General features: G+C 36.0%; 1 long non-coding RNA gene across 5 annotated transcripts in view; it reads left to right on the forward strand.

Annotated features, from left to right (window-relative positions):
* Positions 1–27,522, forward strand: part of LOC138113021 (uncharacterized) — a 97,967-nt gene extending 70,445 nt beyond the window's left edge. For all 5 annotated transcript variants that reach the window (XR_011151975.1, XR_011151973.1, XR_011151972.1 and 2 more), the window contains one exon: positions 26,015–27,522. This is a non-coding gene — a long non-coding RNA (uncharacterized lncRNA). The remainder of the gene's footprint in view (positions 1–26,014) is intronic.
* The last annotated feature ends 255 nt before the right edge of the window (positions 27,523–27,777 follow it).

Consider the following 27,777-nt stretch of genomic DNA (forward strand, 5'->3'; position numbering starts at 1 on the left):
TCACAAAATGCCACTTGTAGGTCCTAAGTCCTCTTTATTTCAGCTCAGCCAGAAAACAATTCAGGTTTTCTCCTACTTTGGTATTCCAGAGGCATAAGGATTTCAGGGCCGGTTTCATACCATAGTCTGTAAAATTTTGTTATGCCTTGCACTACAAACCAATTATCCATTAAACATGTCAGAGTTCAATGGTGTTTTTCAGCCAACATGATAAGCAGTATTGTGCAAAATTATTTTTACTCTTGAATGTGTTAGTTTCAAGTCCTGCTTGAGATCCTAATTTCTGAAAGTTCTGGAAGGTATGGATTCATAATGGGGTATTGTTGAACTGGTAAGTCCTATTGAAACTTACGTCATTTTTTGGTGGATTTTTTTGTTCTTTATGTTAGACTGGTTTTGAAATGTTTTTGCTTTCACTCAACAGTCTGACTACAGAACTACTGAAGTTTCTATACTTCTGGCTGGAAACTTGCCAACTTAGGCATTACACACATGGCAAATCTGAATTCGTACACACAAACCAGATGATTGGTCAAGTTAATGTTTGCAAACCACCCTGTTTATTTGCACAAATGTAGTTTTTATGTGTGTAAAACTGATGTGTTTGCAATTTTGTGGGTTGTATTAAGGCAAGCTTGCTATAAATGTATCCCCTAAAATTTAGTTTTTGATTAAAAATACTTGCTAGGCAATCCTCCTGATAGAGTTTCCCAATTTACATTTCCAGGTGAAAAGGAGGCTTTAAAACCTTTAAAAGCAGCCATGGAAACAGAAGCTCCACAGAGCTAGGCAGTGACATAGGGCATTACATCTAAGAGGCACATTTAAGGGGGAGCTTGTCAAGAGCAGAAAATGATTCTTGCTCTCTCTCTCTTACTGCAGAATACTGGACTGCTGACATGATCCATTGCTAGAAATATTAGGATATGAGAAAAGTGAGAAATTTTCATGTAAAAGAAAAATCTTTTTTTCCTCCCTTCTTCCTCTTAGGAAGTATTGAGCAACTCCTGTAAGCAATAATTTCACCTTCAAATAATCGGTGAAAGAGAACTGAAATGTTAGTGAAATCCAAGAGAATTATTTTAAATACTATGCAACACAACCCATGATTATATTTGTAACACATATGAAATACATTTTGAATTACGTAATCCTAGGATTTAGTAATTCCTGTAGAATACCTGGGTGTGAATAAGCCTGTCTGCAAGTATTGGGTTGCAATTCAGTCAAACCAAAAGAGAATTTTGCATCGTTGACTTGCAGAAAATGTTTGCTCTTGTTTATATCTGCTAAGTATCTATTTAAAAAAAATGGAGCATTTCTGTAAATATCTGATTTTGGTATCCATAGATGTTGCTAATCCTTGATGGAGTACTATATTAACTGCATAATGAGTAGTAGAGATGGATATTAGCTTTTCCATTTTTTGAGGGATGCATAATTTTTTACAGAATTCCATTGCAAGTACTGTTTCTGAGCTGCATGTAGGTAGCTTTCCCGTTAGTTAAAATTGCAAGAAAGCATTCTATTAGTAGTCAGGCTTTTTTCTTCAGGCTATTTAGGATCTTGAATGCAGTGCGATGCTATTTCCTCCATACATCACAACATTGGGGTTAAAATGTACGTAATTTGCAGTTACTTAGTTATTTCAACAATATTTCACATAAGGCAGCTAAATTTTGTAGTGTACATTCTTACAGAAATAGTAAAATTTAATTTTGGAGATTCTTATGTTTTTCCTAAAAATTCTGCATTTAGACAGAATTTGAGAACTAAATGGACTGCTTTTCTCCACCTTCCAAACTTCCACAATGCTGTACAACAAAGAACTTGTTCTAGACAATGTCCTGCCTGTAGGAACATGAGGGAACCTTATGTAGTAGTGACAGTTTTATTCTTCTTTTCTGAATACACATTCCCAATTGAATGCCAGAATTAAAATATATCCTGCACTGTTGAGGTATTATATTTCAAGGATTTCGATGGTCATCTTCTAAGTCTGGAAAAATGCTTGGCAAATCAAAGAAGCAGGAAACGGCTCGCTACAGACAGGAGATCTAGTGGCTTATCTTTTTTTGTTGCTGATGGAAAACATCAAAACCTTTTCTCTTTCTCCCCCCTCTCCCCCCCCCCCCCAGTATACTAGTACATTGAAGGCTTAATTTAGAGAAGCTTGATTAATCTAGAGAAAAGGATACTTTTCCAAGCAAAACCAGTACTCTCAAGAAGAAACTTAAAATGTTAAAAAAAAAAAGTTCTTTGAAGAGTCCTTTCATTTGTGCTGTGTTCCAACAGAAAAATGATTCTACTCATCTTTTCTGTCTTCATGATTCTTTTCCTGTCATCCTGGATTTAGTGGAATAAACTGTTTCACCTCTTATGCCTTAGAGCTCATTCTAATTTAGTTGAACTTGATTTCTAAAATTTCAGCACATTAGATTGGAGTTTTCTCTGGTATTTCTTTTTGCCTCTTCCTAGTTTTTTCTAAAGCAATTTCTGCTAATTTGGGAAAGTAAGAAAAATGAAAAAGAGATGATGTTTTGCTAAGTGCTAGATAGACATAAATTCTGTAGGAAAAATTTGTATTTGTGCAGCAAGTCTACATAAAATTTGTCTGTATATATGCCTGACTTGGTGGTCCAAAATGGGAAAGAAAACTTTTACTAGGCTTTTGTGTAGGGATTAAGTCCTCCTCAAAGAATATGCAGGCTGCTGGGGAATATTGTACTTTAAACTTTTTGTGTGTGTTAAGTCAACTTAAAAAGGTGATGTGCCAATACCAAACTGGTAATTGACTTTAAGACAATATAAACTTATTCTTTCTTGAGTTTCTTTAGCAAACAGAATATAACAGGAATTAAAATCATTAAGTCTTATATAAATCTTTTTGTTCTTTTAATATTGCATTTTTTATTCTATCTTGTTCCACTACCATTTATATACAACACTGAAAAAATATTTCTGGACAGATTTGCTGGTAGCATCCATTTACTGTAATATAAAGCACTTGCTTCCTCTCTGTTTTCTGGAGATATTGTCATCAATACTTTTTCAAGTTTAGTCTTAATATTTTTTTGTGCGTTTTAATCTCTGCACTTGATTTATTGAGTGAATGGAAGGAAATGTGACTCACCATTTTATCCTTTTGCACCTATTTCTGTCAGTAGGGAGAATAGAAATGATCTTTCTTAATTCTATATTCATTATTCTGTTGTTCTACTTGTGAAATGATCTTGAAGAATATTCAGTAGCTACCTTCAAAATTAAGCAGATTAGAATATGTTGAAAAGATTATTTTATGGCACAAAGAAGCATCAGAAAGATTTTCTTTGAAAAGATTCTCTACCTTGAATTTAATTTACAATTAATTCCAAGGAAAAAGAAGAAAAATCAATGCCAGGCAAAAATCCAGCAGCCTGAGACTTTTAAAATATTTTGTAGGGGGAGTGAATTGCTTAGTATCAAGAACAATTTGTTGCTACTGTTTCCACAGTTTTGGTAACCAGCCAGAAAGATTATCCTTGCATTTGTTCTGTGTTCCCTTCAAGCAATGCTTATGGCTTAGAACTATTTCCCAGCTGTTGCTCATCTTCTCAAAAGGTGGCTACGTATGATGTTGGTCACTATTTTTTTGGTGTGTTTTAGTTTCCTCAGCCTTTGTGGCCCCCTGCCTCTTGACATGTAGCACAAGCACTGCTGGATGACCCAATATTTTAACTCTCGGAGACTGGGAGCTGCAATATGAGAAAGGCTCATAAACTGAAAGCAATCCTATTTACTGCCATTTCTAGATTCATAGATTGCTTGCAGCTTGTTAGTGTTCTCACAACACTTAAGACCAGACACCTACGCTACTATAGGTTTTTCTTGATGTTTCTTGGGTAGGGTTGGTCTTGTATGAATGCTTACAGTGTTTCATCTGATATAATGGGATTAGACCTGAGGGTGACTATATCAGAGTTCCTGACAGGTTTCTGCAATATATTGTGCATGAACAGGTCCAATATATTTTTTTTCCTTCTGGATTAGTAGATTTACAAGCATTATTTTTGTTCCTGCTGTGCCAAATTCTGAAGGTAAAACTCTTCATTTGCTATGAAAATAGTTATTATGATTTGTTAATTTTTTTTTCTTTCCATTGCCTGTTTTACTTATAGGTTGCTCTCTCTGTCAGCATTTTTATTCTGTTTGTGCTTTGCAGTTCGTTGAAGGGGTAGATGTATATTCTGAAAATAAACTTGAATCTATTAAAGTGGCTAACATACAGTGATGTCTCTGTTTTGTAAATTGAGTTCAGGCATAGGCTATCTATCTCTTTGGCAGCAGTGGAGGTGCCTTTTTGCTTGAATTTTACTGTTTAAGCTTTTAGAGTTGCTTTCGAAGGTGGAAGAGGGGTCAGGGTAGCATCAGATTCACACATTACTGTCTTTGCTGAATTTATATGAATGACCTCCTTTGAAGATTGAAGAATGTGGCACGAGTATGCATAAAGCCTCTCAGACTCTGAGGAATGTGATCTTTTGTCTTTTGTGCATGATCTTCTATTTGGCTGTTGATATGTTTTGCTATCCAGTGATGACGAACTTGGATACATTTGATTAAAGAAAGAAATTAAAATGCGATCACCTCCACTTAGCATCACTGCACCTCTGCTTGAAGGCTCTCTAATATTATTAAAATTACTGTGAGGTTAATCTTGGTTTTGTTTTATTATGTTTTAGCCATGTCATCCAGCTCTGGCACTAGACCAACCTACATGGGCTGCTGCCTCTTTCTCATCTGTCTCTTCCTTCAGCAGGCAGTGTAGAGTAGTCTCATTCAGAGAAGTTTATCCAGTGGGCACCAGCATATCTAAAAATATTTTCTGCTTTTCTTGGGGAATTGTAGTATGTAAAGGACAATCAGCTTTACTCATGAAATTGCAGGCACCAAGGAGGATTTAATGCAAAAGCAAGTGCATCCAATTATCTCTTTCTCATTCTGCATATCAGAGCTAAAGCCATGAGAAACTAAATTCTGCACTTATGGCCTAATCCAAACTAAAGTCTGGTGGGTCTTCTGATCCTTAGTATCTTTAGAGCAATGAAAACAAAGGACCAGAGTTCTCTGTTTTCTTCTTACTGGAAATCAATGACATGTCTGAGTAGGAAATAAAGTTAGGGCACAAAGGGCAAGTGCGTTTTTTCTTTACCTAATTATCCTTTTGCCTTTATTTCTGATGATTCCCCCCCACCCCACACAACTAAACCAAAATACCTCGCATATGGCCTTCTCTGCTGCTGGAGAAGTGGTAGCATTTTTCCCAATGGGTAAGTGACATATAGGAGTGATTTTAATTGTTATAAATAATAAACAAGTTCTGATTTTGTTAAGGTGTTTGGTTGTTTGGGTTTTTTTGGTTTGTGGGGGTTTTTTTGTTTGTTTGTTTTTTGCTTCTTTTTCTTTTGTTTGTTTGTTTTGGGTTTTTTTGGGGGGAGGAGAGGAGGAGGTTTGTGTGTGGGGTTTGTTTTTTTTTTGTTTTGTTTTGTATTGTATTGTTTTGGTTTTTTTTAATTTGGAAAGAAGGCTCGCAAGTTTATTGTTCATTCTTAGAGCATTTGACCATACTATTAATATCCTTCTCAAGTGCTTGCTGGTTTCTTTAAATTCTCTGTTTAACCTATCCATGTTTGAATAAACAATTCACATAAAACTATTACTAAAAAGTATCGATTGTGCACAAAACCTACTCTCTCATCCTGTGCCATAAGAATTTATAATGATGGAAAACTTGTGATATTTTATTAATCTATCAAAATATATTTACCAGGAAATATATTACCAGGAAAATCAAATTTTGAGAAGTGGCAATGATTATTGAATTCTCTGTCTCAAATAGAAATCTGGATGAAAGGAAGAGCTCCTGTTGACTCAAATATGTATTGAGCCAAAATTTTCCATTTAGATGTGTGGGAAACCCTCTGAATTTGTAAATCCTGTTAAGAGTAGGAAGAGCACTGTCATTTTAAATCTATGCAAATAGTTGTCCTTTCTTCTTGATACTGTTGTATCTTGAAAAAAGACATACACAGTACTGATCTTAGTAGTCAGATAAAATATGAAAGAGCCTAAGCCTACAGAGAATTGAAAAAAAGACATTTTTCTGGGGTGTGTTCTATATTTCTCAATTTTTCTTTTTCTGGCTCCCACTGTCCTTGGTTGGCTTCTCCATTCAGCTGGGGAGCTCTCAGATGGAATTACTTCCTCAGCTGAAGTGCCCTACTAGTCAGCCAGCACCTGCATGGCTTGAGTCACTGTTGCTTATATCATGGAGGAGGAAATCTTTCCATCAGACCTGTGAATCTGTGAGAGTAAAATTTATTTTTCCCCTTCCCATGAAAGCATAGGTAATTCTGGGCATTTTTCTTTTATTAAAAAAACTGCAAAATGAGAATAGAATAAGTATGAGAAAATAAGGGGCATTTCTTTCATTATTTCGTAAATTTCAGGGTTCTTAAGAAGTTCATGTTCAATTTTTTTTGCTTATAAGCAAACATGAACATTTTGAGGCAGCTCTGATGCACAGCTGGCAGCTTGCAAAACATATACAATATGGGCAGCAAGATAAGGTGAAGGCTTATTAACTTAAGAAACTAATATCAGATGCCTGGAATTTAAGTAGAAAAGCACAGCAATCACTTTATTTGAAAGTATGAAATATACACAAACATATGCATATATGATATGCAATTTATTTATGTATATCTCTATGTATATTCTCATGTGTGAATATGAAAATATTTTAAGGATTACATTTTTATAAGCTTTTGCTGTGTTGAAAATCACTATTTGATGTTTTTCAATACTTGCATCTTTTTTTGCTTTTACGTTAAAATTAATTCTTTTTGTCTTGAGGGATAAAGATAGGACTTTTTCCTTAATGCAGTTCCAAGATAGAAGATAACTTGATGCTTATAACAGCTTGTCAGTCTGAGAACTGTTAAAATAAGACTGAAAGAAAGAAAAGCTCCATTTACTGTGGAAACCCCTAGTGGGATGAAAACTATAGTTCATTTCTTTAGATAACAAAAGACACTTCCATGTCCTCCTCACTAGCAACTTTTTTTTTTTTTTTTTTTTTTTTTTTTTGACACAAAAGGCAGAATGAAGGGGCAAGCAATACCTTAATTATAACTGCTTTTCCCCAAGAATTTTACCCTACTTTGCTTGCTCTGGATTAGTAGGACATCCTGCTCTATCTTACTTCTGTAATACGAAATATGAGTAAAGGGTTAATTTTTCCCATTTGGATGCTGTGTGCAGTGCTGGAAGAAGGACAGCAATATGCAATGGAACTTTGACCTGCTCATTGTTCTGTAATGTCATTGGCTGGTTACTCCCGCGCGCTTTCACAGCCTCAGCAACTTGTGCTGTGGCAAGGAAAGGTGGTCAGTGACCAGTCAAACACAGAACTGAAAAAACATTAAAAAATTACAAGTTATTTTAAGCCTCAAAATTGATGTATCATTCTTTTATAAAGGCAAGGAAAGGATGTGGCATTCACCTGTTTTTATAAGTTTGTTTTGGGAGGAGGAGTAAAGTTTTCATGATGTTTACCGAGTTAGGGGTGAATCTTGCTTTACAAAAATATAAGTACCTTGTATATATATGTGTATCTGTATTGTTATCATTGTTGAATATGTGCATTTTGTCATCTCCTTCAATGTTATAAAATGAAGTTAACATCTTGTGTCTGCTGAAATAATTGTCATATTTCCTGGGGAAAAAAATAGTCTGTTTTGTCACTTTTAACAATCTTTATATCATTAAGTTCTTCGACATTCTTGCTGCTACTACTCCTTTTTTTGTTCTCTTTTAATGTTGGTGTCATTGCCATGAAGGGGTAGGATAAAACATACACTAAGATCAAGGTTAGAGGGTGGAGAATTTTGTTCTAACACCTCTGTTCTGAGGACTGAGCAATGATCAGGAAGGGTTATTCTTAATCTTCTAAAAAGGGCATTATGCGCCAGAGAATGGGTGAGTATGAAGCCCAAAATGCAGCAGTGGAAATGGAAGTAACCCTCCAACTTCACTTTAATAACCAGAGTATGTGCAGATATAGGTTTGCCATTATATATATATATATATATATATATATATATATATATATGTATATATATATATATGCTCAAGTAGTGTGTGATTTTTAATGGCAGAATCTGCAAACAGAGAATTTCTGTAAATTCTTCGTATGGAAGGAGTTAGAAGAAAATGGTTGATGGCTAAGGAAAACCTCAAAGGAGGAGTATAGGTTTCTCCTGGTCTGATACTGAAGGACTATGTTCCACTTCTGAAATGCAAATTTTAAAGTCATCTATGTGCTTTATGTATTGCTTATTCCACAGTGTCAACAAGAGGAATGCTATCCTAGGCTGCATGTCAGTGACTGAAAGGGAATCTAGTGGTGAAGATATGAGACAAAACCCCAAGTTCTCCAGTAACTGTCTGTAACAAATGCAAATGACATGCACCATAAAGGAAGAAGTGTGCATAGCACATGGTGTACCAGACTGGATCAGTAAACTGTTCCTCCATGAAGTAGCACTTACATGCTACAGTGTTAGGAATAAGAGTGTCCTTTTTCTTTGCAAAGTTCACTTAGGTGGTTGATCACAATATGAGGCTCATAAACACGCTAGCTTAGTACTGACTATAGAAATCAATTGGAAGACAACTTTCAGCTGGGGGATAGTTAAGGAGAATAGCAAAGAAGGTTGCATCGGTTGTCACAATTTTCCACTCTCAAAATCAAATTATTTTGTGTGAAATATCACAGGGATTTGCCAAGGTATTTTGGGTGCATGTACTTGGGTTATGCCTCAGATACACTTTGGTTTATCTGTCAACTTTGCAGATTCCATGAAGCCTTCATTCTTTTGGAAGGTTTCAGGTATGATTTAGCCTGGACACCATAAAAAAAGATTGCATTTTGTAAGGAAAGATAATAGCTAGAAAGCAATTAAGTTTTATATCCCTTATCTTTTGAGGAGTCTCTTTCTAATATTGTTGTCAGAAAATGTTTCTCTGTCTGTGTCTAAAAAGCTACATTGGCACTGAGCTAGTCATGGTGTAATATAGAGTCGAAACATATGGTCATTTGAGTTAATTTTAAAGAAGTGAGATGGAATAAAAGAAGGCAGCCACTCCCATCCCTTTGTCAATATAAATTTTTACTGTTTGCTTGATTCACATTTAAATGTATGAAAAGAAAAATCTTCAGTCATGGTCTCAACTACGTATCCACAAATTACTATTTTTGGGAAGCAACATATTGATGGCACGTAGTTTCATATGAATCCTTCTTTTAGCAAGTTGGTAATGACATCTTGTGCGACATGTGTTCTGTTTTTCGGTTTATCTGAAGCATTTTAGTAGTATGATGCACTGGTACAATATGTGAAAAACTGTATCTAGTTAGGGCTCCACACTAACATCCCTCCAGAAATCAGTGATTCCATAAGCAGGTTCTAAAAAATGCTTTACTGCTGACTCTAAGACTGAAAAAAGCAACAGCTTTGGAGATAGATTCAGAGCATGGGTGTTCTTCCTGGTAGTTCTTACATTCTTAGTTTCTAAGTTTTATTCTAGTTTCATGAATGAAGGTATTTCCTAACAAGTCAAAGGTGTTGTAGACTCATAGTTAATGCTATTTATTTTTGTGCTAATAGTAATTTGAAGTAACTGTATTTCTCCCAGCCTGGAAGTGTGCTTGGCACCTTACAAGATTGAAGATTGGTTCTTTCTGTATGAAGACTTTAAGATAATACCCATTATGCAAGCAGTCAAATTCAGAATAAAATGTGTGTGTTTTGAGTTTTAAAAGCTGTGCTTAATTTATTAAGCTAACTAAAGTTATGGTAAATGATTTTCCTTTCATGTTTGATTGTGGAATTGGGTAACTTGACATTCAAGAGGAGTGACAGAAATCTCACAATTTACAAAATTTTTGGTCTTGCAGCCATGTCATGTGGGCAGATGGTTAATGGTAGCTGCTCTATGGATACCTCTATCATGTAGAATTGCAGTATTGCACAACATCATCCAAGAAAACTGTGCCACGGTTGCTTTTTATTTTTTTAGTGTTGACAATTTTAGAAGATAGTCCTTTATGTACCTTGTTAAATCCAGTCTAGAGGGCAACTTTCTTTCATGGGATAATCTGTCTTGCATGCAATTTGTATCACTCATGCTAACTTACTTAGTTAAAAATCAGTCTGCAATTATTGTGCATTTGTACCTGGTGTACCAGATATCTATATAGTGTCCACATTTGCTCTGTTTGAGAGAGTTTAAATTATGTATCTCCAGAAATAGAAATATATATTCAAAATATTTAACCTTGGATTTTACACTTATTGCTCATTTGATTTATGATGCTGTGCCTTTGAATGTGAAGATAGTTACAAATTATGCAAGTATATGTATATATACTTGTATATGTAGTATATGTATATGCATACATATACTAGCATACATATACATACAGTATATGTAGATGCTGGTCTTTGAAATAGGAGCTACAAAATATTTGCACTTATTTTGGTTAATAACGTTAGCCACTTGTTAAGATACACCATTGTATAGGCTTGTATGCTGAAATTTCAAAACCAACTAATCCATGAACAAGTGGTTTTTTTATCAGAAGTGTGTCTACAGTTCTGTTTGTGCAAAAGACACCTGAAATCTGGACCTATGGAGATTTTTTTTTCCCATGAAAGATTTTTTTTTTTTTTTTTTTTTTGCCTACCTTGCTTAAGTACCTTATTGCTTGCCAAATAACAGTAGTAGGTTTTTATCTGAAAATTTGGAGGAGTGTTCAGATAAAATGGGGAAAAATGGCAGGAAAATTGAGTTTTGAAGAATATGATATATGCAGAAAGCACAGTAAAAATTTTACATTCGGTTCGATCTATTCAATGGTGGCTCTTGTTTGCTGGAGAAGCACATACCAGAAACCATTGCAAGTTCCCTACAGTTGCTGTAAGCATGCACACAGTGTAAGAGCTGCAGAAGGTGCTTCTCATGATACAGTACAGATTTTAATGCAAAGTAAATACTGCTGTTCTGGGGCATTGTATATTTCTTTTTTTGTCATCTGATAATGGTTTTTCTTGAAATCCTATGTGTCAGAATTGCAGACAGTGTTATTGTAATCATGGCTGCAATTGGTTTTAATTTTTTTTATATGTTTTGCCAGTGTGTGCTGTGTAACTATATTTTGGTTTTTCCTTGTTGTTTATAACTCCATAAATTGTGGTAAGTTTTAGACGGTAATTGCTAAACTTCATGATTACAATATTTTTATTCTTGGTAAGGAAGGGGGTCGAGAAAGGGAGGATTTTTCATATCTCTCAGATCTATTGGTCTATTCTCCAAATGACAGGTTCCTGACTGATCAACTATGCCACCTGCTACTAAAGCTCAGTAATATTAGTCTGTGCAATGGCTTCACTCTCATCTCACACCTCAGAGATCTTGAGCTCAACCCCAGGCATCCCCTGTGTGTTTAAATCAGCTTAACAGCTCATACAGTGTGCTGATTTCCTTGTAGGCCTCTGTTTTCTTAAAAAGTGATCACCTTTTGCCAATGCCCTCAGGATTAAACAGGGCAGTCTGGTTTTCCTTTTCTGCATTGGCTATACCTTTGTAGTCAATAAAAGACTAACTAGAAAAGAATCAGCTGATGAGAGAATCAATCTTCTGGAAGCCTCCCCACAGTTTTCTCATCATTTTTGTGCCGTCTGTCATCTCAGATTGTAAAATGGAAACCAAAACTCAGTATGTGGGAAGACTTTTAGTGCTCCTTGTTAACAAAAACAGTAAGACCAGGGGTTTTGATCTTATGAGTGTATAGGTAAACAGTACGCTGTAAGTGTGCACTCTTGAAGTAGCTTTTCCATGTTTCTAATGGATGCCTGCGAAAAATTATCAAAGAAGTATCACAAAGGTCTCATGACATACTGTAGTGTAGATATCCATTCTGAGTAGGTCAGGTTAAATCTGAAGTTCTTCTCTATAACAATACAGGGGTATCTTACAGAACAGCTGTACCATTTATCATGGTATAAAAGCCATATAAATAGAAAATGTCTTTAAAATATAAGTGAAGCTTTTTTTTCCTTTCACTACTTGCTAAGTTAAAACAGTGGTCTGTCTTGATAACTAGTATTATGCAACTAATTTTAAGCTATTTGAATAATAGCCTACTTCAAGTTGGTTTATAATGACAGATGGACAACTTAAAAAAGAATTGGAGGTTCATCATAATCATAATTCTTTACAGTTCTAAATTTTCATTCCAATGTATCACAGTAGTTTACAAATATTAATTCAGTGTTATAATCACCCACCCACGAAGCAGGTCAGCATCCTAGTTTTACAGAAGTTCAAAGTAGGGTATCAAAAGGTTAAGAGCTGTGAGGAATTAAGGGGTCTGCTGTTATGCACCATAAGGCTTATGCTGGGGACTCTATTTTTTCCACATCATACTTTAAAATTCATTTGAAATTTGATTTCTTTTCCTGGACTGAAAATCCAGGGACGAGTAACACAGAATGTGCGGGTTATGTTAGTGACTGGTTGACAGTCATGGTGAAGCACTGAGAATAAGGAGTGTTTAACTAGAATCACATAAAGTAGCAAAGGTGATTGCACCACCATCTCCAGCAGGATATGTCCTCTTTCTCTGTCTGCAGGTGCTCTGGGCATTGCCATAATGTTCCCTACAGAAGGGGAGCTCTCAAGCTTTGCACATTCTGCAAAAAACCAAAAAAGTCAAATATCACTTTTTTATGGTGAAGGACTATGGCAAACCTTGGTTACTTTCATTTGCCTGACAATCGGACAGTGTATCTGATGTTGATGAAGAGGTTTAACTTGTGGTTCTTGTACAAAAATTCAAGTACAGATCTCTGTCCCAAGAAGAGGGCTAATTGCCAGAACTATGACACATCCCACTTGCAGTTTTAGTTGCCTAAATGTGCTGGTTTGGATGAATTTGGAGAAAAATGTCCTCGGATAGAAGGCAGGTTACAAACCACTCCTCCCCCACTAGGTTCGGGAAAAAAAGAAATTTTCCTTGGAGGAAAGTGAGAGATAAAAACTATTTATTTAACAAACACACAGGAAAAGGATAATAATGCTAAACAATAAAACTTCTCACTGTGGAGAGAAACTTGGGAAGATTTCAGAATCCTTCTGTAGGTGTGGTCTCTCTCCTCCTCCTTGGAGCTGGGTCGGTGTGGGCCCACCTCCAGGGCCTCGGTGGAAATTTCTCCTGATGTGTTCTGATGTAGAAACAGTCCAGAAGAGAAGGGACAATCTGAAGTCCCAGGAAAACAACGTTCAACTCTCTGTCTCCCTCCGGGGAAAAGGAGCCGAAAGCTGGCTGGAAAGCAAGCAGGGTGCTTCCTCCTCTCTTGCTACCGCAGCAGAGGAGTGTGTATCTGTGTACTTGAACAACTGCTTTGAAAAGTTTGCTCGGTTTTTTTCTCCTCTCCCCCCTCTCAGGCTCAGTTTAAAGGCACAGAAAGGCACAAAGTTAATTTCTGGGTATAGAGCAGCGATAGGGGATACACATCATAAAGTCACCCCAAGACACTAAATCACAGCTAGCAATTAGGAAACCGCTAAGAACAGAAGTATCAAATACAGTTTGTCACCACCTGTACATATTCCAATGCTTTTATATCAGAAATTCAAAGATGAAGAAGTGGGATTTCCCTTCTAGGAAAGTTCATTTCGCCACCATGAACCAACACCTGAGAAATTCAGAAACAAGGTAAAAAGGTACCTGACTCTGTTCCTCCCTTAAAAGAGGTCTGGACTATGAAATATTTAGCAGATATTGGCTCTGTTAGAAGCCCAGGAGACATCATTTCAGAGCAGAGTCGTCTCCCTATTAAGAGATCGTCTGAAAGCTTTCAAGCTAACTTTCATTTGTTTCAAAGCTATAGAATTATTGATGGGTTGGGTCTCAGCTGTGGATTCCACAAATGTAGAGACATCCCTTTGCTTGGGGCATGGTGCCACCAAGATGAGCATAGCTGTGATGGCTTTTTGTAGCAGTCATGTATTGCTTCATTCCTTGGCAACTTTAGATGGCCACTCATCTAGCAGAGTTGCTTTTATTTTTATTTCAGAGAACTTTGCTAGAAAAATTGTTCTAGAATGTATATCTATTGAAAAACTCCTATCTTTAGGCAAGCTCTCCAAGGCTCATTTAGGGGAGGAATTTCTTTTTTTGGCCACTGTTTTTTTCTTATTGCCAGTATTACTTTTAAAGATAGGAGAAACAAGAACTGCAACAATTGCAGGTGTTTCAGGGGCAAGCCAACAATATAGTTTGTGCTACTGTAATTCTTGATCTCAGCTTCTAAAGTTGGATTGAGGATGCCTACTCTAATAACACCAGCTATGAACCCCCCTCACACCTGGAAGGTATTTAAAATGCAGGTTGTGCTAATAAATATTCTTTCCCTTTTAAATCTGAACTTTTTGTTGTCCTTCAGCATCCGTAGAAATTTGCTTTGCAGTCATATCAACTTGCTATCTGCCAGGCTGCTCTTTTCATACCCCACCAAATCAAAGTTTCTCAGAGGATTGTTACAGATTTAACTGCTGGTCAGAGAATCTCTTCAGAGCCACTTCAGGTTCATGGCACTACAGTTAGGCTCTGGAATGTTGCCTAGACCATCTCATTTTGAAGTCTGTTTATCTGAAGTTTATGTGATTTTTGTACACACTATGCTGGAAACTTTTTTGACTAATTACTCAGTCCAACATTTCATCCACTTGTTAAATCTACAGTTTGCTGGATCCATGCTCTGGGAGCAAATATAATTATATGCTAAATATACCCCATGCAAAGTTTTTCAGCTTGCTTTATCAATTATTTCTAGTCAAAGGCAAATATTTTGAAGAGATATTTCAAAACATATCAAAAGGGGTGATACAGTTTATCTAATTTTGTAACCTGTTAACTGGTATATTACCCTAAATATCAAACCATACTTTATTAGTGTATAAGTAGTATGTTCTCAGATTGAGGAGCAAAATCAGAATCTGTAAAGGGATGTCACAGAATAACTCACCGGTATTTCTACTGAAAATATTTTCATTCAGAAATATGCACTGGTATTTTTCTTATGGTTTAGTAAGCAAATGAACTTTATAAGATTGTAATGTTCAGATTGCCAGTACATGGATGCATCTCCTAATATTGCGAATACTTTTTGGCAATCTGCCACTGATTTCCTTTTGCAATATCTCTTAACCTCATAGACATTGTATATTTAAATCAGGTCTGACAGAAGTTGGAATAGCCTCTATTTCCATGATAATTGTCATATGGTGAAAACATGAAGTACTCAATTCATTAAAATAATTGAAAATTGGGCTCTCTACATGGTAGGTAAAAAGGAAAGATTTTTCTTAGAGCTGCAGTTACAATGATTGGACCAGAATTCCACCAGAAATGTTGTCTTCATAGATTTGTTTCCAGTCTGTCGACTGTCGAATTTGTTACATTCCTCTTTACCTGTAAAATAAAGCAGAACAAACCCAAGCTCTGAACAGTAACAGTAGGAGGTACAAACTACCCAGGTCCATGACCTGTGTCAGTCCAGTTAACAATTTTCAGATGCCAAAATTTAGAAATGAGGAATGGAAGGGGATCATCTACTCACCACTTTTTTTGGTCTGTTTGGAAGTGGTTATAATGCACATCTATGGCTTCTGCATAAAGGTCCTGGCAACACTTAGAGTGAAAATTTCTTGTCACAGTTTTTGCCTTCTGTAATTTGGTTAGTCTTACACAACTTGTTAAACTCAGCTTTTTCTCGCTTGTGCTACAAGAAACTGATTTGTTGAGGGCAGAACTTAAGATGAAAAATATTCTCAAATCAAAATCACTTTAGATTTGTTTTTGATTGTCCCAAGGTATTTTCCAGTTGCAATTGAATTTTTTGGATAGTTTGCTCAGAATGTGCTCTCCTTTCATTGCTAATCCAACCTGATGTGCTGTGGCATCAAAGTCTCCCATAATTCATTCCTTGGAATACTCAGAAGCTAACATCCAATTAAATCCAGTAAAAGTCTTCCATCTCCTGAGCGTGCATTTTGTGGAGGACCTAATTTAAAACAGGCTAGAGTATAGGTTTATATTGTCAGGTTTTTTTTTGCACGCAAATCAGTCTTGATAAAATGAGATACCTACATAAGCACAAAAAATCTCTAGGTATAGCTCAATTAATTGAAGCTAGGAGAATTATTCTTTGGCTCCCCAGGAGTCACAAATCATGGTTTTTACTAGCAGGCATTTGCTATAGTGGCTACCATTTCTGTAGCCTCATCAGAGAATATTTGTCCAGGTGTGTTCATTGCAGTCTGGTGTCCATTGGCACAAAGGCATAGGATTAGGAGTGCAACAAACAAGTCATTTCTACACTGGAGGGAAAAAATGAATAATGTGGAGAAACAACTGAATGGATAAGGATTAGCATTTACTCTGTGTAACAGTCAGTCCAGATTGCAGAAATAATGGTGTACCTGTCAATCATTGGCTTAGCTAAAACGTTACCTGCATCAACATCTGCCAGCATTGTCATGTGGAACCTTTCAGAACATTATGTAAAGAATAGAGATCATTGCTAAAAGTGTCGTTATTTTTGCCTTGTTTGAATATTTCTCACACATAGTAAATATAAAAAGATAAACTGAGCGAATTGAGTGCACTAAGGATGAGGGACAGAATATAAAAGAAAGGCTAGAGAATACAGTGTCTCTATGGCAGAAAATGAATGATGGATTATGAATTTGTTAAAACTATGTTACTTAGATTTGAAATATATTGAACTGCTTCTATATGTAAGGTAGACAGTTTAAGTTAATGTCAGATTGCATCCCTGCAGCCTTCAGGAACAGAAGCATATTTTTGTGGTAGGGAAGATGGGTGTTCTGCACTTAGGTGCCTGCAAATGACCTGCAAACACACTCTCCCTTAGCAGATAGATAAACTGACCTGTTGCAGGATGAACTCTTGTGTGCTGAAGTGTGTGGTACTCCTCCTCAGAGCACCTGCATCTACTCCAGTAAGTAACTGTTGGAACTTTTCACATGAGGTGAAGTAGTAATCAAAAAAAGAGATTTCTTGGCCAAAAATTGTATTTAAAATTTGTTGGGAGATTGCATTTTGCTGAATTCAGACTGATTTTTGACAAAGGATCAGGTGTAATGTCTTGTTCTTGCTTTAGTGTGGAGAAAGTGTCTTTTTTTGTCAAGAATGCTTTCAGTTTGGGTTAAAATTTTTATACCATTTAAAAAGACAAGCCAATTATAGCATAAAAAAAGCAAACACAAGCTGTATATTTCAGATTGTTAAAACAAGGAATTCTTCAAGTAGGAAAATGATTCATTTTGTTGCATTTTATGAAAAGAAGTACTTTTTATATTTCTGGGTTTTGAATCAGAAACAGTCTGATATAGGGGAAAAAATCTTGAAAGTTCTGTCAGTATAAGAAAACAGCTTTCTTTCAACTTCTTCCTGTTATAACATGTTCTATTTTGGGGGTGAGTTTCTTTCTGGTTTTATGTCACCATTTCCACTGATAAGTGGAAAGACAGATTGTTGCTTCCCCTTTCCTTTCAGAATTAATCCCAAGTATTAATTAAAATATGGTTAACCTTTAAAACAAACTTGTGTCAAATTTCAGAGCTAGAAAAAGCTACTTAATGTAGAAAAGAAGTTTTGTTCTCCAGTTGTTTCTGAAAAGTATTTCTGTCAAAAAAAGATGTGATAATTTGATGCATGTGGGATGCATGCTAAACTACAAACATTAAGAATGGCAGCTCTTTTTCAAAATTTGAAAGAAAAAAGACCTTATCATCACATTTGGAATCTTGTCTTTCCAATCCATCTGTGCCCCTCAACCCTTGCCCTTGTAGTGACCATATGGGTCAATACAGAGTCAGTGTGGTGATCAGAGATGTGAGAGAAGACTGCACCCACACCTCTTTCCAGGCTCCTTGTTGCACTCCTTTTTCCTTCTTTGACTTTGATTTAAAAAGTAATAAGAAGATAAATGTGGGAAAATAGTATTTGCACTTAATGTAGTTTAAAATTATTCTTTATTTTTTTTTTTCTAACTCTTACTCAGTTTTTAAGCAATATCTCTTTTTACTTTCAGTATTTTCTGCCATCTCTTTTTTTTTTCTCCTCACTGTTCTTTCTGTTTCTGGTTGTTGGGCTAGTATTTATTTAATTAATTTATTTATTTTTTGCCTAGAATTAGAGTAATTTTTCTTGTTTGGTCTCCTTTTGTTTCAACTTCTTTGTTTTCTTCTGGCATGATTGTGAGCAAGGGCTTTTGGCTTTTGTTTCTTGATTTCTTTCTCTAAATCCCCTTAGCTTCATCTAAATTCCTCCTCTTTTCAGCTCTACCTTCTCTTGTTCCCCTCTGGCCTGCACACACCTGTTTCCCTTTTATCTGCACTTTCTTTAAATTTCTTTTTAAATTTTTGTTTTAGTTTGTTTTGTTCTTTGGCTTTTTTTTTTTTTTCTTGTCTCCTTTCCTCTCATTGCTGTGAGTGCCTTTTTGCATAGGAGAGAGAAAGGCAGCCTTGGCAAACACCTGTTAAGCACCCATGCAGTAGCTGCAGCTCACTTTGAAAGGGACTATGAAAGAGCAGAGAAGAGTAAGGAAAGGGATTTTGGGTCAAAAAAGGACTGGGGAGAGGGGGAAAGAGAGAAGACTGAAGAAAACAAGAATATTTAGGAGGAGAAGAGAGGATATCCAGAGATACAGGGAAAGAGAAACGAAGTGGTGATGGGGACAAGGAAAAGGGTGGGAGTCTGAATGAATCCAGTTAGACAGAACCTTCCAGTAGAAAGTCAGGTAGAAAAGACAGCGGCTGCAGATTCCACTACATAATTTTTTTATTCTCTTCTTCTGTTGTAATTTCAGCCTTCCACTACCTGAAGGGAGCCTACAAGAAAGATGGGGAAAGATTTTTGCAGGGACACATGGTGATAAAAGATGGGTGAATGGCTTTTAAACTGAAAGAGAGTAGATTAGGTTAGATATTAGGAAGAAATTCTTTTATGTGATGCACTGGAAGAGGTTTCCCAGGGGAGCTGTGGATGCCCATACATAACAGTGCTCAAGGCCAGGTTGAATGGGGCTCTGACCAACCCATGGCATGGAGGTTTGAACTAGAAAATCTTTAAGGTTCCCTCCAACCCAAGCCATTCTATGATCCTGCCAGTTAACATTAACTCAGAGGCAGGGGGAGGAAGCATATGCAGGGGATTCACCCAAATTTGGCATGCTTTTTTTTTTTTTTTTAAGTTTTGGTCTGCCGCTTCTTCTTCTTTATTTATCTTTTTTTTTCCATGCACGTGCTCTCTGCTAGAGGAGATCTGTTCTGCAAGGTCATTTGACTGTTCTCAGAATTGCTGAATGGTGCAATTATTTCATAATTATTCAGTGACTGTAGTTACTTCTGAGGTTTTGTTGCTTTCTATCAATTTATTTTAAATGTTAAGAGTACATGATCAAAATATTGGAGAGTGTGGTGAAGCACTGAAATAACAGAAAATGCAGAAGTATTGTAGAGGTGTTTTTACAGTTGTTTTCTTTAGCCATGACTTCTCTGTCTCTTTCTTCAAAACTAGATAGAGAACTCTTTTAGAGACTCAAGGGATGCACAAGAGTCTTCCATTGAAAGTTAAGGGAGCCTTTGGAATTGTTCTGTATATGTATAAAACATACTCTGTGTTTTGTATTGTGATAGAAATTAAAAGTTATTTATTCAGTGGAGTAAATTTTATTTATTGCACTAAGATCTAAGATTTACTTGGTCAGAAAACATTTCAGGGCTCTTAGGCAAAAATAAACAGATAATAAGAAATGTAACTTTTGTATAATTCATATTTTGTATCGTTTATATTATAGTTGTACTTCAGAGACTCTGAAGACACTGAAATTTCACTGTGCTGAGTTTCTCACAAATACTCAAGAAAGAGCAATCTTTGTCACAGAGAATTTTTTTATCCAAATAGGTGAGGTGGACAAGAGAAAAAATGAGTACACATAAGAATAGACTGTTTCTTTTCTAAAAATCAGTCAGTAAATGGATGGTAGAGGAAAAGACATGATCTGTGTCTCTTTTGCTCTAATATCCAGCCCTTGGACCACATCCATCCTTCCCATGCAGTCATGTAGTGTATTTTTCCAACTGCCTCTTGTTTTCCTATCTCTGAAACCTCAAATTTTTTACACTTGATGCATAATATTCTTCTCTTTGTGTCTGCAAAATTGGTTGTTGTATTCCTAGTTTTTTAAAGCTTTTTTAGAGCCCTCTACCCATAGCACACGCTTCTGTTGATGCTTCTTCCAGCCTCCCTAGCACCCACCTTGATTTCAGAGCTGCAGTGACAGAAGCAGCAAAACCTTCTTATGCTAAAACTGAACATTCAGTCTATGAAGTGAGAATCACTGTGGTGAACTTACTTGACTGGCAGTGGCTAAAAAATATTATTTTTTTATAATCACAATAATGCAAAAGGTTTTTTGATTTTACTTTTTTTCGTGGCTATTAGCAATAGAAGAACTGAAGTAGTCTTTTAAGAAAAGCAAAAAATGTATATCAGAAACTTGGGGAATGCAGTCATTTATTTTTTTTAAACTAGAAAAATGAACCCACCAAACCAGAAAATAAATGCTCCCTTGCCCTAAAAAAAAGAAATAAACAATCGTTCAATTAAATTTGTGTGATAAGATTTTAAAGAACTACATATTAATGTACATCAAAATTTTCAAGAACGGCTTCTCACTATTTCTTAGGAATTTATTTATGAGACAACTGGAAATAAAAACACACTGCTCAGTATGCATGCAAATATTGTTCTGGTATTAACACAAGGCAAATTTTTCAATGCTGAATATCCACATAGTATTTGAGCACATAATACGATATTTTATGGCTTTGGTACTGTCCAGTGGTTCCCCACGGACAGGATGTCAGATCTATTTATGTATTTCATTAGGTACTGCCCTGTTAGCCTAGTGCTAGCTTGGAAAGAGGATATACTCCTATGCTGCTGTTATAGAAGGGATGTTTCTACCCTGTAAGCAAAAAGATGCCCTGTGCTTTTAGAAATGGTGGTTGTGAACCCTGTTCTCCAAGCCACATACATATAACTGGCTGCTGACCATGTATGTGCTCATTCGGCCACCAGCTCTTATGCACTGGCAAGCTTTTTCTCCTGAAAAATTTCTTTGTTCTGTTTTCATTTCTGTAAACTTACTAATATTCCCAGAAACTCATAAGCATACACGAACCTGAGCCACTTCACCTGCTGTCAGAGTTATGACGAGCTTATTTTCAAGTGTACAGTTCTACAGCTGCTGTACAAAAGATCATATTTATAAAGCCGATCTCTTATCTGAAGGAGTAGCTTCATTATTCTACTTCATTGCCTGATAGCCCCGACTCCGAGAGCTGTGTGAATGGTAACCACAAAGCTGTTCCATTATTTAACTCTGAGCTGCTCTCCATGACTCTCTCTGGGTTGATTTCATCATTTTCCTCCATGTAGGATTTTTTAGTTTGTTCATATTTGAAGGAAAAAATAAAGAGATATAGTGAATAAAAAAATCTTGGTAAGGCAAATTTTACCAGTCTTGGAGCCCCTGCAAAGCCATTCATTTGGTGCCCTTGATTATGGTAAAGGTGAAAGTGACCACTTTCATTCTTTTTTCCTTAAAGATGCTTTGTTTTGAGTGAGAGCAATGATAAAAGTCAACACTGGCTTTCAGGTGTGAGCTGCATGGGCTGAAATCTTGACCATTTAATTTTATGTGAAATTATTTGAAGTTCTTGCTTTTCATAGTTGAGAAGAATAAAATGTTTACAGCATATTTAGAAGTAATTACTTTTACTTTTTCACACAGTAGTATGCATTTCTGGGTGGCTTGTAGGGAAAAAAGCAGTTTAAATCTGGCTATTTATTTTTGAGTTTAAGATAAGACTTGAACCTAATGTAAAAGTAAATTCTCATCATGTTAAACTGATTTTGAACAGATTTCTATTTTATTGACTTGTTTTTAACTGTTCTATATAACTGCTGATATTTCACATCTTTTACAAATTAACAAATTTTCAAATTTAGATTAAACATTTACAGATTTTAGCATGAAATTCATGCAGTTGCTTTTTGAATCTGATTTCTGATAAACATTAGTTGTGCATTCAAATCTGTATTTTTTGCAGGAATAAAGGGTTGATAACCTTTCATACAAGAATTCATGATCAGCTATGATATCTCTTTCTTGCCAGCACTGCCTGAGGCAGGCTGGGGACTCCCCACATGCTGCAGTACTGGCTGTAAGTCTCCCCTTTTGCCACTTTACACTGGGGTTGCTGCCATGTTTAGGGTGCAATTTTTCCATATGCCTCTAAGGCAGTGATGAGGTTCAGAACCTCAGGAAATGGCAAAATCCCCTTTCTGGGGAGAAGGCACGTCTTCATTGGTAGGTTATTGTCCAATAGTTGCTAAACACTCATTACTTGATTTGTAGTTCAGATCTTTTTTGCTCTAAACCTAATGAAGAAGGTTAAAAATAACTTTCCAGCCCATTGCACTATTGCCTCTCAGACTTGGCAGCCAGGCTGCTGGAGGGCAGTACCAGTCCATTTTTTATCTGTAGCAACAAAAATATTGATCTGACTGTCAGAAGTTTCACAGCCCTCCTGATGTTGTGGCCCAATGGGCAGGCATTAAGTGTCATGAAGCAAAGCTCCTTCATTTGCAGGATCAAATCTCACAGGACCTACTGGAATGATGAAAACCTAGAATTCGGTTCCTGCCAAGGGACTAGTGTGGAGGAAAGCCAGGGGTTTTACTGTGTTAGAGGCATCCTTTCACAATCAGAGAGAGGCAGACAGATGAATAAGGAGCTGGGTGGCACAGCTGGCATGGTGATTTTCCAGGCCAGAGTATCATGGTGCCGTTTGTAAACACAAACTTGTCATGGTAATTCCCATACATTTGTCAGCCTCTAGGCATTATTGAAATAATAATAATATGAAAGAATAATATTGATTGTGGACTGTTTTTGTTTTTTTTTTCCATATAGTTCCTGCTGAAAACATCTGCCTTCATCTGTGAGGTTTAGATTACAGTCTTGTCAGTGAATAATTATTTTGTGTGTTCTCAATCTCTTGGGATATAAACAGACTTCCTTTGTGTGTACACTAAGTGAACTGAGTTAAGGTGAAAAATGCATCTCTAAAAGTTGTTTTGTGGTATTTGGAAAACTCTACTGGGAGTTCAAAAGACTTTGTTTTTAATATGGCAAAGATTCATACACAACCTTTAAGCAAGTGAGAGCGCTTTTTTTTTCCCCCACTGGACTTCATATATGCTTAAAATTAAGTAAGTTCTTAGGTCTTCACAGAAGTGTTGGGGGTGAGATGACAGAAGGGATACTTTAATCTATTTCAGCTGACTACCTAGTCTGAGAAATCATGTTTTGTAGAGAAGGCATCTTAAGAAATACCTTTTGTATTTAACATAATTTATAATTTAAAATAATTTTCCTGAATACCTAGACAAATGTAAAAGATTCTCTTAACTCTGTTGTCTTCATCTTCTGTAACCTGATTTTGAAGTGGTTGGGTTGTTTGCTTGTGTGCTTTTTATTTTGTTGTTTTTGGTGTTTCTTTTAGTGCTGACATTTGCCACTCTGCCTATACCCTGCTATAACTAGAGAAGGGAATTGAATGGACTGCTACTAACAACCCACAATTGAAAGAATTTTGTCTACCTTGTACCCAGGCTTCAGTAGCATCAGGAATGGCTGAGAACCCATGTCTTTCCCCAGATGAAAGTGGCTGTGGGTGTAAGGGCTGGTAGAATGCTGCTTTTACACTTCAGATGGATTTAGGGCATATAGTAAGGAAGTTTTTAATTTTTTTTTTTTTAGAAGGAATTCATTTCTGTGAGCTAGTGGAATACTCCTAAACTGGCATAGCAATGTTAGAGCAGGTTATGCTGAAAGGTGCTCAATGACTGCCAAAGGCAGTCACAGACCTTGTGAAAACCAGTGATTGTGCCAAGCATTCCTTTAGACTCATCAGAAGAGTTTAGTGCTCCTGGGAGTCTCTCCAGGAGAAGGGCTCCGTGGCAAGCTGTGTTTGGTCTTTTGGAATACAGCAAGAGTTTAATAAAAACTTTTAAAGCTCAATTAAAAACGCTCCTGGTCTGGGGATGTAACATTTGGTAAGTGTGTTATAATTGTCACAAAGGACGTGATCCAGCACATGGTTAAGTCAAGGGGGCAATTTTATTGACTTCAGCAGGTGTTGGATGAAGCCCAGATTTATGAGTTAACATCGATATGTGTAACAGTGGGTAAAATTTAAAACTTTGTAGCTGCTTTAAAAAAAGAAAAAAATCTTGGAAGGGCTCATTTATTTTTTGAACAATCTTCAAATTACCTTGGAATTGTTTCTAAGTTTCTGATGATAATGTTAAAGTGGACTTGGACTCTCTGTGATATTGGATGCTGGCTTGGAAAATTAGTTTTGCTGTAAATAAAGCAGAGTTATACTCTGAAATTATTGTTTAAAAGGTCAGAGGAAGTTGAAAAGTTTTCAGGATGCACACTAAAATTCACTAGAAAAGCAGTGGTTTCATTAATGTTATTTGTATGAAAGTTAATAAAATCTATAAATTTAAACAGTAACTGTACAGAATTAAACAGTGAAAATTGCTTTACAATGACCATACCAATACTGTATTAATATCTGACATTGTGTTAAAAGAATCATTTGTATGCTGTTTCCATCTTTCCTGCTACTATACATACATACATACATATCTATCTATCTATCTATCTATCTATCTATCTATCTATCTATCTATCTATCTATATCTGTGTACATTTTTGTACACCTCTACCTGCTGATTCCTGTATCTAAGACAAGTCTCATCATCACTTACTACCCTGGAATTAGAACTCTTCACAAAGTAACTCGACTGAGTTTCATCAGGCTGTAACTTCACCCCCTTTTTTTTTCCAGAGAGATTTTTAAGGACTAGGTGCAAAATCTCAAATAGATAGGCGTTTTTCATGTCCATTTGCTGAACTTTCTAAAATTAAAAGGAAAACTATCCACTATTGACTACTTCTGGAAAGCGTTGGAATTGTCCTGTTAGACTGCTTTCTACCATTATAGAACTTAATTAGAGCTGGAAAATGGGTTTATTTCCAAAGATGCATTCTCACATCTTTCCTGTTATGTATTTCTGTATGTACAGTGTTCACTGTACATCCTGCAATATTTACATTTGTTTTGCATCAAGACGGGTTGTAATGAGGGACTCTGCTCTACCCAACCTCCATTTCCAACTATAATTTCTCTTCCAGAACTGGCGAATCATAGGAATACCCTGATCAAAAGCACATTATGCTACTTCATTAGAGTTTGTGACATGAAAGGAGGCACTTTCATTTTCTGATTACTAGTTATATGATCTAGTGAGTGATCTGAATTGTACTTTAAAATTAATTTTTTATTGGGTGCTAATGAATTATTTATTTATTTTAAAATGTAGTCATCTGCAATCAAATTTTTTCTCTTCAGTTTCTATATTTGGAATCTGCTGATAGTTACTGGAAGCTGTTTGGGGATTGGAATACTCAGCACTATTGTATTGTGATCAATAATTAAACTTAGTGCTGACATGTATCTAGTTTATGCAGCAGCCTCTGACAATCCATCTTGCAAAATTAATCTTTTCCAATTTATTTAATAGGAGACTTGAACAATAAAATAATTCGAACGAGTACCAATGCAGGATTATTTCTGGTCAATATTGCTTTATTATAAATTGGGTCCACGTACTCATTAGTAAATTAACTGTCAAACCTGAAAACAGCTTCTTTTTTTTTTTTTTTTTTTAAAGGTAATTATTGGTACTGAAGACAAGAAGGCACTTAACCTTGCTGTGCAGTCGTCCTTACCACAGTGTTTTTATTCCAGACTATAACTACCCATCAAAGCTGCAGAGGGAAAATAATTAGAGATATTAAATGGATGGAATATTAACTATTAAAAAGCTGTGTTCTTTCTGAGCTGTTCGGGTTTGTTTGGATTCTCTGTCAAGGAATTACATGTTTTGTTGGAAGTTATTGTTCGGAGTGTTTTTTCCCAAACATTGAGAAGTGTGGTTAAATCTATGTAAAAAAAAGAAACCTAAATAAAAAAAATGGCTGAAAACTCTGAAAAAAGAAATCAAAATTATTAGTGCAAGTGAAATGTCGTATTTATTTAAAAAGAAATATTTATAAGGGAAAGTTTAAAGAAATAGAAAGTCAGTAAAATACTCAGGGTTGTTTCTTTTATTTAATTAAAATATGCTCCTTAACGAATTTAGCTTAAAACTATTGCCTGCTCTAAAACTGGGCATTTTCCCATTTGGTCTTAGTTCAGTAGCTTAGTCTGTTTGTTCCTGCTTAAGACATTTCGTTATGCTCAGTAGAGCATTTGTAAGAACTCCTCAATTCAAAACATTTGTGCTAAACAGGGTTTAGGATTTGAGAGTTCTGTTTTTGGTGTTGATGAATGACAGCCATTTAAATTTTTATAATTATTTCCTAAATCCATTTTGAATCTGTAGGAATCTCCAGAGCCCAATGTAAGAGAACAGGTAAAGCAGCAAATTTTGTACTATTTAATTTAATTATTTAATTTAAGTGAAGGGCATCAGAACTTGATGTGTGGCTGCATAAACACTGAACTTGTGGGTCCTGATCTATAGTTCAGGGCTGGTCAAGATCTCCTACTCCTGTGCACGGTGCAGAGGGGGTGGCAGCCCTCCCTTGGAGCCTTGGGAGCAGACTTTGGTCTTTGATCCTCCCTCAACTTTGTCCTCAGCTGTGCACTGAGGAGAGGTTTCTTCTCTGCCTGGCCACCTTTTCCCATCATACAAATAGGAAACCAAATTCCTTCAAAATCTCCATGTCTAGATTAAATTTTGCGATAATCAGTTGACAGTTTCTGAAGTTTTTTTCCCCAGAGGAGGTTCAGATTAGTTATTAGGAAATCCACCTTTCACTGAAAGAGTGTTTAGTCATTGGAATAAGTAGCCTGAGAAGGAGGTAGAATCGCCTTCTCTGGAAGTGTTCAGGAGGTGCCTGGATGTGGCACTTGGGGATATTGGTTAGAAGTGATTATTGTGGTTCTGGGTTGATGGTTGGACTAGATGATCTTGTAGGTCTCTTCCAACCCTGGTGATTCAGTGATTCTGTTACTTGTGGAACAGAGACTCTCTCACATTTGTTTAAAATACCATTCCAAGTAATAAACCCTGTAATTTTCTGTGCATTTTTGAGAGTGGCTGTGCTGTATGGTATAACTTGAGTACCAATAAAGATACATTTGCTGTGTTACAAATGTGGTAAAACCTCTAAGAAGCAGTTATTTTATCAGATATATTTCATAATTAATGTATTTTATTATGCAACTGCTTACTATTATAAAGGAAAATAAGTTAAATTCTATTGCTTGTTAAAAAACCAAAACCACATGAGATTAAATTCATACTACATTTTATCCATGGTAACGTGGCAGAAAAGACTCTATGGAGTGTATCTTTCATGCTTAAATACAGTTTTCAGCTGAAGGTAACATTCACTTCTTTACTTTCCAGTTTTATAGTTTTCTGAA

This window comes from Aphelocoma coerulescens, chromosome 7 (genome assembly GCF_041296385.1).
Source record: "Aphelocoma coerulescens isolate FSJ_1873_10779 chromosome 7, UR_Acoe_1.0, whole genome shotgun sequence".
Taxonomy (NCBI): Eukaryota; Metazoa; Chordata; class Aves; order Passeriformes; family Corvidae; genus Aphelocoma; species Aphelocoma coerulescens.